General features: G+C 38.1%; 1 protein-coding gene across 1 annotated transcript in view; it reads right to left on the minus strand.

Annotated features, from left to right (window-relative positions):
* Positions 1-14,859, minus strand: part of mdga1 (MAM domain containing glycosylphosphatidylinositol anchor 1) — a 174,922-nt gene that overhangs the window by 81,664 nt on the left and 78,399 nt on the right. The window lies entirely within an intron of this gene.

Raw genomic sequence — 14,859 nt, forward strand, 5'->3', positions numbered from 1 at the left:
TGTGTGTGTTCATGTGTGCACTTACTGTGTGCCCAGTATGGTGGTCCTGCTACTAAATTCTTCAGTTGACTTAATTTAAGGACATATAATGTATGTGTCGAATAAAAGGCAACAGATTTTAGAACATGAAAATAATTCTATGATTTAATGATTCTGATTATGTTCTTAGTCTCGCCCAGTAGATTTAATACATTTACACAAGGCCATTTATGTCTCCCAGAATACCTCCTCTTCATATACAGTATATTTCTTCATATCACCCTCTCTTAATCAATGTCTGACAATCAGCTATTGTAATCAGTAAAACACAGTTTTCTTATCTTGTCTCCACCCAGCACAATGATATACAGTAAAAGCCTTACCTTACTTGACTATATAAGCCATTGGAAAACTGCCATAAAAAATACTCTCCTACTGGCCATTTAGATAGATAGATAGATATTTATTGATCCCAAAAAATGGGAAATTATGGTGTTACAGCAGCACACGTACATTAGTCACACAACACAGAATATAAATATAAATGAGAAACTATTTTTATTAATGCCCAGAGCTATGGTGTGATGGTTTCAACATCACAATTTTTCAGGCATTCTCTATTCCAATTTTCTTTCTTTTTTGTCTGTTTTACCTCTCTGCAGCTGTGCTCTACATGTCACTGCGTTGCTGGGCTTCCTTCCTTTTCTTCTTTCCTCTTTACGGATACACCCTTTCTTCCTTCCTTCCCTCCTCCTCCAACCCTCTCTTTCCACCTTCCCGCCTTGCTGTTTTACCTCTCCATCCTTCTCATTGTACATTTGTCTTTTGTTTAAGAAATCCTTCAAATAGCTCTGCTTTCAAAGGGGTTAACCGTGATGTAGTAACTCAGTGTGGAGTGGTGGAGACATACAGCACAGGCCAAAACTATGGTTCCACCTTCTCATTCAATGTGTTTCCTTTAGTTTCATGACTATTTACATTGTAGATTCCCACTTAAGGCATCAAAACTATGATTGGAATTGTGGAATTATGTACTTAACAAAAAAGTGTGAAATAACTGAAAACATGTCTTATATTCTAGTTTCTTCAAAGTAGCCACACTTTGCTCTGATTACTGCTTTGCACACTCTTGGCATTTTCTTGATGAGCTTCAAGAGGTAGTCACCTGAAAAGGTTTCCCAACAGTCTTGAAGGAGTTCCCAGAGATGCTCAGCATTTGTTGGCCCTTTTGCCTTCACTCTGCGGTCCAGCTCACCCCAAACCATCTTAATTGGGTTCAGGTCCGGTGACTGTGGAGGTGCATCACTCCATCACTCTCCCTCTTGGTCAAATAGCCCTTACAAAGCCTGAAGGTGTTTGGGGTCATTGTCCTGTTGAAATATAAATTATGGTCCAATTAAATGCAAACCAGATGGGATGGCATGCCGCTGCAGGATGTTGTGGTAGCCATGCTGGTTCAGTATGCCTTCAATTTGGAATAAATCCACAACAGTGTCACCAGCAAAGCACCCCCACACCATCACACCTCCTCCTCCATGCTTCACGGTGGGAACCAGGCATGTAGAATCCATTCGTTCACCTTTTCTGTGTCGCACAAAGACACTGTGGTTGGAACCAAAGATCTCAAATTTGAACTCGTCAGACCAAACACAGATTTCCACTGGTCTAATGTCCATTCCTTGTGTTTCTTGGCCCAAACAAATCTCTTCTCCTCCTTGCCTCTCCTTAGCATTGGTTTCCTAGCTGCTATTTGACCATGAAGGCCTGTTTCGTGCAGTCTCCTCTTAACAGTTGTTCTAGAGACGTGTCTGCTGCTAGAACTCTGTGTGGTATTCATTTGGTCTCTAATCTGAGCTGCTGTTAACTTGCGATTTCTGAGGCTGACTCGGATTAACTTATCCTCAGCGGCAGAGGTGATTCTTGGTCTTCCTTTTCTGGGGCGGTCCTCATGTGAGCCAGTTTCAATCTTGATGCTTAATGGTTTTTGTGATTGCACTTGGGGACACATTCAAAGTTTTCACAATTTTCCGGATTGACTGACCATCATTTCTGAAAGTAATGATGAACACTTGTTTCTCTTTACTTAGCTGATTGGTTCTTGCCATAATATGAATTCTAACAGTGTTCCAATAGGGCTGTCGGCTGTGTATCAACCTGACTTCTGCATAACACAACTGATGGTCCCAACTCCATTAATAAGGCAAGAAATTCCACTAATAAACCTTGACAAGGCACACCTGTGAAGTTAAAAACATTTCAGGTGACTACCTGAAATGGTAGTCAAAAAAGCAAAGGGTAGCTACTTTGAGGAAACTAGAATATAAGACATGTTTTCAGTTATTCAGACTTTCTTGTACATAAGTACATAATTTCATTTATAGTTTTGATCCCTTCAGTGATAAACTACAATGTAAATAATCATGAAAATGAAGGAAACACATTGAAAGAGAAGGTGTGTCAAAACCTTTGGCCTGTTTCTATAGACAACCCCAAACTGCCGTGGATACCAATGTCACGTTATCAGAGACTTACACTCAATCGCCGGGAATCCTGGAAACTTTGTGATATCGCAGTGGGAAGCACACTGTGTTGTCTGTGCATGCATGGATACACACAGTTACTCAAAGTCATTCTATCAAAACCTCATTATTTTACATATTTATGTAGCAATGCAACCCGCCACCCCAACACAAACACACACACATGCATAGAAACCCGACTGTATGTCACCCATATACTGTACTCACAAACCAACCATAACTCCAAGGGTGCAGTCCTTTGGAGTTGTCTTTAAGATGTGGACGGGTACATTTTGACCTGAATCTCTAAGGTATTTCAGAAAAAAAATGTGTCTGTAATACACTTGTGAGCATTTACCACAAAAGGTCTGCACCAAGATGATGGGGAAAATATAGCCATCAGCAGTGCTTGAACAAAAGGGCAACATGAATGTGAATGGCTTCTTTCAGCATATGACATAGCTTTGTGTGTCATTAAGTTGATCACATCTACAGTAATAAACAACTTTGTTTATAAAGACAGAACATTCAAATACTGCCTCCAATAAGATATGTGATCTTTGGTTTTCTGCAACAGTGTGGAAATTGAGATGTGTGCTTCTGATCGTGAAATGTTTAAGTACATATATGTGGTGATTGTTGAAGCATAGAGCAGGAAAATCCTTGAGAGATTTCACAGATTGTGATTACCTTAACTTTAACCCCAAGTAATGTTAAGTAAGGCTTTGAGGGTGATCTAACTAGGGTGAACAGACATCCCAAAAAATTCGTGACAGTCCCAAAGTCCTAGCAGTTGTCCTAATTGTCCCAAAAATTAGAGCAAAGTTTCAAGAGCAGACTCTTGAGTAGTTATACTCTGATGATTGTAAGTAGGCCCTACCTAGACGACAAGGCATTGCTATTTTTCCTTCATTCATTGTTGACATAGAGGCTCAGGCTGATGTCCCGGGACCCGATGAACACGTAGCTAAAAAGCAAAAACGTCTCTGCACATACCGGGAAGACTGGATAGGGAAATAACCTTGGGTTACTGCAGTTTTACGTGATGCAAACAAAGCGTTTTGCAATGTATGTAGAAAAGAGTTTGGTATTTCACCCAGGGAGGGGTCAGACATCATATTGCATGTTAGCAGCAAACTACATAACAGCACAACTGTACAGACCAACATTTTGTGTTTGTTTTATTTGTTTCATAATGACACTTAAGTTCATGTTTTTAAAGAGTTTTTATTTGTATTTTCGGGTTTACATGCCAGACAGTTGAGTTCCTGTATAAAAATAATAAATAATTTTGGTGCAGAGCTTTGAAATTCATGTTATCCCCCCTCGTCTCATCTTGTCCCAAACTTTACCCATTCTCATGTGGTCACCCTAGATCTAACCAATATCTAAAATGTGGATCACTAAGATTTTGCTGTGTCAAAGCAATCTGACACAACTAGATGGTGCCTGAAATTTGAATAAATGAGGCTCTGTTGTGACAGTGTAATTGTAACATGTCATATTAAGCATATGTCTGGGAAGTAATAGCAGGCTGATTTGTGATTTGTGCTCATCACCTCCATCTGCTCATCCATCTGTCCTGACAAATACAGCTGATTTGCAAGCAAATTATGAAACTTCTCAAGTCGAACTAATTGGAGACCTTTGATATGGCTGTGTTAAAATGACCTAATTCATTTTGTGATTTGATGTTGGTTGTCTATAGCTAATTTCAAGTCGACATTAGCTATTGTAGCAGTCCCTCTTTTAATCCTTGTGTTGTCTTTCTGTCAACCATGCAACTTTTTGTTTTTGTCCGTCAATATTTAAATAAAATCTTTTTAAGGTTTTGGCCGTCTTTTTCCACGCTTTTGTCACGCTTTCTGATGTTTTTGTCACTTTTTGTGATGTTTTAAGCTTATCCTGACGTTTATAAGTCTTGTTTTTTTGCGCTTTTTTTGACATTTTTTTCAAGGGAGGGTTAAATGCTTAAATGCTTACTTCATTTATACTGCACTGTTTTTACCTCTACAGTAGTAACATCACATAGATTGACAGTGGTGACCCTCTGAAACAGCTTCTGGATAAACTTAAATCCATTAGAATAACTAGTTTTATCTAGCAGCAGGGCCTCAAATTGCCTTGCACAAGTGAACGTTTTTGCACATCAGTGTCTGCACGTCTGTCACCGGCTGTTTTTTAAACTCCTCACACCCAGCCTGTCAGAGGTGAATCAATACAGTTCAATACACACAAGAGTGATAACACCAGCTGTAGTAACAACAAAAGGTATCTTAGAGCAGTGCCTGTCAATATTTAAATCTCTGAAACGGTGAAACCGTATGGCCATCTGCTGCTTTCAAAGTGGTGTTTTACAATTCCAGCCAGAAGTGTCCTTTTAAGGTTATTTGAACCAACTTTTCCCCAACACCAATGCAACCAACACAATCGCAGACATTTAAACATGCAACCATCCACAGCTTTCAAAAAGTCAGGAAAACACCTGCCATGTGTTAAGGGTGTAACATGAATTTCAAAATTCCACACCAAAACGATTGATTTTATTATTTGTACTCAGGAATTTAAACCCAACAATACAAATAAAAAATCAGCTCAGCAGCTATTTTATTATTCATGGAGTCATCCCCCCACTTAAAGAAGGATGAGACCAAAGTGTTGTTACAGTACAAAGTGTCTGTACAGTTGTGCGGTTAGTTATATGTAGTTTGCTGCTAGCATGCAGCCTGGCATCTGACTCCCCCTTGTGTGAAATACTAATCTCCTTCCTACAAACATTGCAAAATGCTTTGTTTGCATCAAACTGCATTAATCCAAGAGCCTTTCCTTACCCAGTCCTTCCTGTACCTGCAGAAACATTTTTGCTTTTTAGCTACATGTTCCAGTCTGAGCCTCCGTTCCAACAATGAATGAATGAAAAATAGCAATGCGTATTTATCCAGCCTATGTAGCAGCTAACGGGAGCTGGCTGTAGGACGATTCAATCACCATCAGAGTATAACTACTCAAGTCTGTTGTTGAGACATTGTTGTAATTTTCGAGACAATTACGGCAGTATTCGGGACAACTGCTCGGATTGTGGGACTGTCCCAAATTTTTGGGACGTCTGGTCAAAATGCATCCTGTGTATCCCTCACTGAATCCTTGTGTGACTTACTGCTATATAATTGTCCCAGATGAATGGTCCTCCAGGGACCAACCAAATGACCTCTCACAATAGAGAGACTGGGGCTAGAGCAGGAGAGAGGACATCATTCTTGCATAATAAACTAAGAAATTTCTACAGCAGCACTGTGACAGCATGATGTTTAAGGAACAGAGCAATGCTATTATTTGAAAAATGGCGAAAAAACATGCACCTTTTGGTCACAATTGCATTGGTGGACGTTGATTAAATAGTGACATAATTGCATTTTGTACTATGTCTGCTTCACTCTTTTCATGTCCTAATCGTAACATTTGTGAATATTGAGCAGAATTGGGTTTAGCCTATGGGTTTGGCCCTCTACAACAGTCCCTGTTTCTCATGTTGCCCCTTGGGAAAATGAATTGCCCACCCCTGTGTTAGATGCAATCTGGGTCAATGAGAGGACATTTTTCTAGAGGCGTCTCGATGTTAAGCACTTCCCCTGGAAAACCAATTATATCAGGTAACTCAGTTCTTTGAGTCTGCTGCAAGACTTAGGACTAGTTCATTGTTTGATAAATGTTAGAATTACACTTTGTATTACACGTATGAAGCCAACAACACGTTATTTAACCCACCATTGACACTATGTTCAAATGGTGGCACTGCCTCCTGGTATTTTGCTCACTACAGTTGAGAGTTACAAATCCATGGTTTGGCAAATTAAGTGCTTAATGGACTGAACTAAAATATGCAGTGGTATTTAGAAATGGCAACAAAAAGTTAAAAAAACAAAAGAGTTTGTTGCAGTTGCAGTGAATCAAGCCCATTTTGAGAGATTAGCATAGCCTCCATGGAAATTAGATTAAAAATCTACAGCATACATTTAGAGGTTTGACCTACAGCAGTCACATTATGCAAATTATGTCATTTGTAAGGATAGCTTTATGTGAGTAGCAGGTTTTATGTTAACCACATTTTTGCTGTAAGAATTATGCCTTTAAAAGATGAAAATGTTGACCTGTATTCATATCACACCTATTAGACAAATTAATGTAGTTTTAAAACCAGAACATGAAAAAAAATGCATTATTTATAAAAAAAAGAAAAATCTAGGATATAGTCTGAGCTATCACACTTGACACCCACCCCCTTATGTTGGAAAATCACTGATGAATAATAAAACTATGAATTATAAACAGAAGGTACTATATAAGCAGCCTGATGGCTGAGGAATTCTCATATCACCTCTGTATCAAGGCTGTGGGTGGCATTACATAAATGAAAGCTTCCTCTTTTACTGAAATCTTCACTATTGAATATTTAACACCAAAAGCATTTAGTTAAATGCTGCTCTTCAGAGGAACTTAGAGTACAATAAACTCTTTTATGTGAATCTTGCTATCTGTAACATCACAAAAATCCCAGTAGGCCTACTAATGTAATACAATGAGCAAGAAAATACTCTCTCACACAAGATCAACCTTGTAAGGTTTTAAAAGCACAGAGGATTTTTTTTTTTAAGTCTGTTCTGTTTGCTGATCAAAAGATTTGTGGGATTCATCTAAGTGCTTTTCCCTATTTGGTTTGATCCAGACACAGAGAAGCCATTATCTGCAGTCACGATTTCCTTGATGTCTACGTATGTTCCTGTGTCAAGGTGACACCAACCGACTTGTCAGGGAATGCACATGTCAGATAGTAAAATATGCTTTTTGCTTGAAGGTAAAGACTCTGCAAAGATTCAATCAAAACCTCTAAATTACTCTCTCACTCCCTCTCTTGTACGCAGGAGCATAACACAAAACTCTTGACCCTGTACATATGCAATCTTCATGGGCCCCTTTCTGCATCCATCACTATTCATTCTAGTATATTTGTGGGCTAAATGAGGACTAATGAACACACTCCTCTTTCACCTACACTGTATTTACAGCACTGTTAGCAGTGTCCAAATGGAAGTATATAGGTAATTCTTTAGAAAATGATGGCTTCCCTTTTCAGAACTCATCAGTTTCTACTTTTGGAACCTCCACACCTGTTATTTAATTACCAAGAAGGACTGAATCAGGGTACATTTTTGAGGATGCTAAGCTGACATTCTTTAACAATTAATCAGCTACATAGTTACACTGGCAATTTCAACATCATACATTGAAACTGACACACAAAAACTGCATTCTGCAGAAACTGCAGTTTTTTGCAGAAGTTTCCAGTGATTGGTTAATTTCACCATCTTAAACTAATTTGTATTTCGCAGATGTTTACTGAATTTGTTTATACTGAGTAAATTGAATGATATGTGGAAACAGCATTCTGGTCAACAGACAACACATGTAGTAATAACAGAGCAAGATAATAACAAGAAAATATTCTGTTCACATGTGAGGACACATGGGCACCAACTAAAACAATCACAATATTGTCACTATGAAAAATACATTATTTTATATTCAGTGACATTACAAGACAGTGTTGTTGTGACATGTGAACTGTAAATGTTGTATTTACTGTAAAGACAGTTTAAAACTACTTAAAGGAAAAACAAACAATCACCGATGCTATACTTTTCACAACATTTAAATTCACAAATTCTGTAATTTGAATACAATGGTAGTAGTGTGAGTACATCCCGTATGCTTAATCAAGCTTTTCTCATAATTTAACCCAACACCTTTCAAAACCAATCATCCCACAGTGCTAACGTGTGACAGACAGACTGGCAGACAGACAGACACAGACACAGACACGGACACACACACACACACACACACACACACACAGAACCGTGCTAAACAAAATAGAAAAGATATTTTTATTATAAACACACCCAGGAGAGGGCTGCCTTTGCCTTCTGAGTACTGAAAATAACTCCAAGGTCAGTGAGCTTCAATTAGGGATTTATATCACAGCACTAAGCGCTAATTAATTAGGCCTAATGTGAGACAGTGGTCAGATTGTGGGCTTGTTTCCTTGTAGGAGATAGAATGCAATGCACTGCTGGTCTTTTAGAGGCTATTTCAGGTCAAATGAAAGCTTGTTTTTTGCCTTATTAGGCAGCAAGCTTTGTCAACTATGCATAGTTTTTCAGCAATGCTCTAAAGCACGTTGCCAGCCAAGCCACTTTACCACTAAGCAGCTTCTCTGAAGCATTTGAGACTTGCAGTAGGTACCTCACATTGATGTCTGATAAGAAAAGGTGAGGTTGTGATGTAAACTTGTTAGGTGGCAACTCCATGGCTGTAATAAAGTGTTGACAATTTTGCTAAAATCCTGTCATATTCTCAGGAGAAGAATGGAATCTTGGAATTCTGTGAAATTTTTGAACTATCTTATTAACAAGACACATCCTAAGCAGACACAAATGGAAATGTCTTGTATGCAAATAGAACCAAGATTGGAATCTAGCTGTTGAAGAGAAGTATTTGTGATTATTAACAGATGCCATTTGACAGCTGGTCTTTCAAAGGACCATGGTGATGTTCTTTTACTATAAATCATACATCAAACCATTTTCAGATCAGGTTGGAGGATTTCCAATTTGTTTCATCTACCTTACACCAGATTGCATTCATTTCTATCCAGTATATACAGAGACATTGAATATCATCTCTGCTTTAATATTGCATTACTGTTGTGTGTTGCCAAATTGCCAAATAACCATATCATAACTTAACTAAAATAGAAATGTGATGGATCACTTAACTGGGTCTAATTACCAATAGTCTCACATTGCCACATAGTCCACACAGCATTCCAGTATGGGAGATAAACATGCTCTGGTTTATAGGGATTTATATAAACCAATCACAGTCGCCATAGGCGGTGCTAAGGTCCGCACGGAGCCTTGGTGCCAATGCAAATTAGCTTCAGGAAGGAACTTGTTTTGGTGGATGTGTTCAAAAGTTGTTTTCAGTGTTCAACAGAAAACTCAGATTGGACAAATATGGTGCTTAAAATTCCAAAACAAAGAAAGCGGAAGGTAATGGACCTCCAGCTGAAAAGAAGGACATATGGCGGAAAAAGTGGAAGGTTGTAGATATAGACTAAATCACCAAAGGTAAATTTTGTCAAACAAATTAATTTAATTACAAAAGTACCTCCTGATTGATAAAAATAATTGGATTAAAGCTGCCTGGAAATTCAAACACATTTTAAAAATGATAAAACTTGCTTTTAAAAAAGAACAGCTGAGTGAGAAGAGAAGTTAAGCAAATGCACTCAGCAATACCTTCCTAGAAATACAGGCTATATAATAATAATAATAATAATAATAATAATAATAATAATAATAATAATAATATGTATTATTATTATTATTATTATTATTATTATTATTATAATAATGACCCCATTGACTATGGGCAAAGGTCAATTCAAGCTTTTAGAAAAATTAAGTAAACAAAAACCAAATCAGCGTGAATATTGAATTGTCATATATTTGGTATGAACTGCTATGCTGTGCACCACACCACCATGCTAATTAATAAATAATTATTAGCTTATACATTTATCTTTTGTAGCTATTATGTATCTCATAAAGCAGATATTAGAAAAACCCTAAAGTTAAATATTGCGTGGCAACAAAACCTCTCTCCTTCGGTTTTATCCAAAGGACTTTAGATATTAGACAGATGAACTTAATCAAGAATATGTATTCATGAGGAACAGGACAATAGCTCCCTCACCTCTTCATACCTACCTGCCTTCCCCTATCTACGGAACATCTTTTGCCTGTTCCGTCATAAAAATAAGATGCACTGTGGGACTAAATTAGATTTTATAGAAAGAGAGGTGTGTTGTTTTCCTGTGACAATAGCCCTCTTGTTGCTTCTTTGCATAAACACCGTCAAGCGCATACACTTAGACACACTCACTCATATGTACACACATACTGTGCAAATTAAGTTTTCTTTGAAATACAGGCGGAAACCGTTTCCTTTGCTCATAAACACAGATGCACAAAAATATACGCATTCAGTATCTTCTATTAAGTCAAGCCCAGTCATCTGAAAGAGACTGTGTGAATAAATGTTAATGGTAATGAAATCCATCTTAGAATTCAATCATATTAGTTGTAAATTGGATCTGACAACGATATGATGACAATCTGGAGGTCCTAATAATCAGATTCTCCTCTTTACAAAGACCAAAATGAAAACGCAGAGTGACTTAGGCTGGCTCCTTATGGTTCATGTGTATTTTTTACTTCACATTGTGAGTCAAATTATTTAATTTACATATTTGACTGGAGGTGAGATAGTGTTAATGAGAATCTGTTAGATGCACAGAGAGAGCGCAAAGAACACGGACGATGAACGCCTGCCTATGACTGTGTGAATTCTACCAGTTAATATGGAATAAAAACTGCACAGCTCTCCCTTAGATGTTGCTAAATTAACTTTTTTTAATCAACTGCTATCTGGGGTTGTGTTAAGTTCATGGTCAACTAAAAAAAAATGACATATTAGATGACATAACTAACGAGACATGAACAAAACCAGTGCCCAGTGACATTCAGTATTCAGTTAACTGAGCAACTTTTTACTTTTTACTTTTTATTTCAGTATCTACAGATATGACATGCAACTTAAAAGAGGACATAATTTGGCCGGGGCGGTGTATTGTCGTATATTCACACCCTGTGACTTTGCTCCTCCAGGCCAAAACACAACAGTGTCTTGTTGAGAGAAGCCTGAAGCTGTTTGCACATTAGCAAAACCAAACACTCAATTTAGCACCAATAAAATATTTTTTGATGGAGAGAGAGCATTGAGGCAGCAATGCTAGAGAAAAATGCAGTACGTGTAACAAATCTATGCCGAGGCGTGAACCTCAAAGTTCAAGTTGTGTGTGTTGGGAGCAAGCGGTATGCAGGAGATTTGATTTGTTTTATGTGCGCTTGTGTTTGATTGATCTCAGCTTATAAGAACTGTCAATGCTTCTTTTACTTTTAGGTTCAAGTACATTGCTGCTGCAGGATACAGTTGCAACAGATGCATTCACCATGGATGTATTACAAAGGAAAAGCCACATCATTTGTTCTTAAACAATATTTCAATGTCACTCCTGTGCCTCTCTTCCAGCAGACTGCGATACTTGACTTTTGTTATGTGAAGACCCCTCTACACATGGGCTGAGTAAGTATGTGATGACTAAATGCTATTTTTCTTTACCTTTGAGCAGAATTATTATAAGCTTCAAAAACATGCTCCACATAACAATACTGCACTGTATTCAATTTGGTAGATGGTTTAATCCAAAGTGCCTGCTATGTATGAGTGCTTGCTTTTTTGGCGAATGGGCCCAGTGGGACCTAGACCCCTAACCCTGACAGTGTTAGCACCATATTAAACTCACTGAACTACAGTACAGCAGCACCATACATCACTTAAGTGGAACATTTTTACTTTTAAGCATGTAGCCTTTGGTACTGACTGCCCCAGATAGCTACTGACAGCTCACACTGTGCAAATCACAATGTGGATGTTCAGTCTAGGTATTCTATGTGAACACTAATTTAATCTGGAAATACATTTAATATGAAAAAGTAATGCAAGGTCTAATGTCGAGATTTTAGTATTTCAGATTGTGCTGAATTCAGCAGGCTGCCATGCCTACCACTAACAAACAAGAACAAGGTCATGTCAGGTGTTTTTTCATCTTGTTTTTCATCTTTCATTTAGCAGTTCTCTTAATTTAGGATGGAAATTATTGGTCTTTATAAGCCTCTAAATATTAAGGCCAAGCATGCAGACCAAAGAAAAACATGAATGGCAACAGATTTTAACCTCTGATGACCTCAAACTCATCTTTTTTTAAATTAAACAAAAGCCTTTGCAAAGAAAATAAAGAAAGCAGTATTCAAGATCTATTTATTGTAGTGTATGCCCTTCTGTATTCCCAAGAGGTAGTTTCTCTACGTCCTAAAACATGTACAAACTCATCTTAAGGTAATTTCTTTCAAACTCTATCTCTGTTCCTCCACTCTTTTCTCTTTTTCTCTTTCATGTCTTTCATTTGCAGCAGCTTAATTAAATTGATATATTTAATTAAGTAAATGTTTATTACCGAAGAAACTGATATAAAAAGCTAAAATCTTTTTGCTGTGAGGTGGCAGTGTTAACCACTGAGCCAATGTCTGTTATACACTGTCAATTATTATGGTTGACTAAAGTTTTTCCTTCTGTCACAGGCCACAACAAGATTATCAGACTGCAAGGAAGAAAGAGGCAAATGAAACTTGTTAGTGTGGACAAATGACTGCTCTGCATGCAAGCTAAAGCATTTTGCTGTATGAGCTTTGTGTGCGAGTCTACTAAATGTTTCCGTAAATGAGTGTGAGTAGTTGCGTCTATTCCTGTGTCGGACTGGGAAAAAGATTCGGCCTGTCAATTTCCGTCTGCCAGGAGTGCCAGATTGCCAGTCTCAGCCCAAATGTATGTCAACCCATACAGGGAGGAACAGTAGATGAGCAGTATATTCTCAGTTTAATGCCTATGCTTTATGCAAGTGCATCTGTGTGTAAATGAAAGGTGAAACATTAGCAACACTTTGACTTGATCATGAACCTCCTAAATGCAGTGTTAAATAAAAATGTCACATTGGTTTGATACATAGACTGATAGATCATTGATGCTACCTGTCTACCTGCGTTGAGTATGAGCAAAACCATAAACAGGAGAGTGAAACCGGCTCGGACGTCAATAGGGTCTGTTGGGGAACCAGGGCAACCTGATGAGAAATGGGCTACTGGGAAAAGACATTCATGTACTAGGGCGGAGAATATGGAACTACTGGAATGCTGCTGCACAAGTGACCCCAGGGAAAGGGGTTACATGAAGAGAATGTGGGATCAATGGATACCCTCGAGACCCAACATCTAAGATAACCAAGAAACAATAACTAGCTCAACGTTCCAATATTTGCAGCTGCAAACTGATATCACAACTAGAGATTGACGAGTTACAACAAAGATACTATGGCAAGGGGGAGCCAGGACGCCAGGTTAGCAGGGGGATAGCATCATCCCACCTTCAATCCCAGGTTTGGTACCAAGCACCGGAAGGTATTCCTAGGTATTGTCTCGTCTACCTGAGTGTTGCGTTTAACGTAAGAATGAGAATAAGCTGGCCTGAATGATTGTCTAATCGTCTTGCATTGCCTTCTCTTCAATAGTCTTTCTACATGGTAGGGTGTCTTCTCAGCATCAGCCTGCAGTATGATCGCTTCCATCTTCCTCCTTCCAGAATCACAATCTCTCCCACCTGCCACTGGGCTGGGTTGAATAAGCGTTGCACAAACAAGCCCCTCATGTGTCAAATGCCATATCAGTTCTACAGTTCAACTATGCTGATATCATAACACTGAACAGAACCCCCAGGCTCCCAGGTTTTTGGTAAAGGACCCGAGCTTGGCAAAAGTTTAATTCATTTATATACATAAAGTACACTGTATATAAACTCTTTCACTCTTTCACATCGCATGCTGTATACAAAATTAAACGTCAAAGGGACTATAAGAATAGATGCAGCAATGTAAGGTTATCTTATTTGAACAGCACTGCACTTAACTGTAGTCTACAGTGTGTTTTTATTGTACATCTTAATACATACACATTGAGAATCTCACATATTACACCCCAAGTTTTTTTCAATGCATTGCGATGAAATTGTGTATTATAACAAAGTTTTCTCACAACTGACCTTTTCTTTGTGTCAAATACGTGGAACTAATAATGGCTGCATTCAAAAGTAGCTGGTCCACTTGCAGCACACACTGACACACCTAAATGGACCAGAGCCTTTCCTTAATGTTATTAATGGTTCCTGTGCTTTTGGTGCCATTATGACAAGGCACTGTGTCAACCGTGAGAAAGACAGACCTGTTAACTGCACACTCGGTGATCTCTTCCATTTTTGTAAATTGGGCAACGTGAGGAATTATTGTCATTAAAAACAGAATTTACCAGGTATGCTGGTAAAGGTTTTGAAAAAGAAGGTAGAAAGTAAAGTACTAAGATGACACACACAATTCCCAGTCAGAAAACAATTCCTTTTGAATCTGTCTGAAAATCAACAGAACGTACTTGCATTTTTTTTACTTGACTTGATCTGTTATGTTTCTATTGTAACTATGTGCTGCAGACCTAATTAAATCATGAAGCTATGAAGTAATAAAAAAATGGAACAACCACATAAACTATATTTTAAAATACATCTCTTCAATAACAGT

The sequence above is a fragment of the Etheostoma spectabile genome, chromosome 1 (assembly GCF_008692095.1).
Source record: "Etheostoma spectabile isolate EspeVRDwgs_2016 chromosome 1, UIUC_Espe_1.0, whole genome shotgun sequence".
NCBI classification, from domain to species: Eukaryota; Metazoa; Chordata; class Actinopteri; order Perciformes; family Percidae; genus Etheostoma; species Etheostoma spectabile.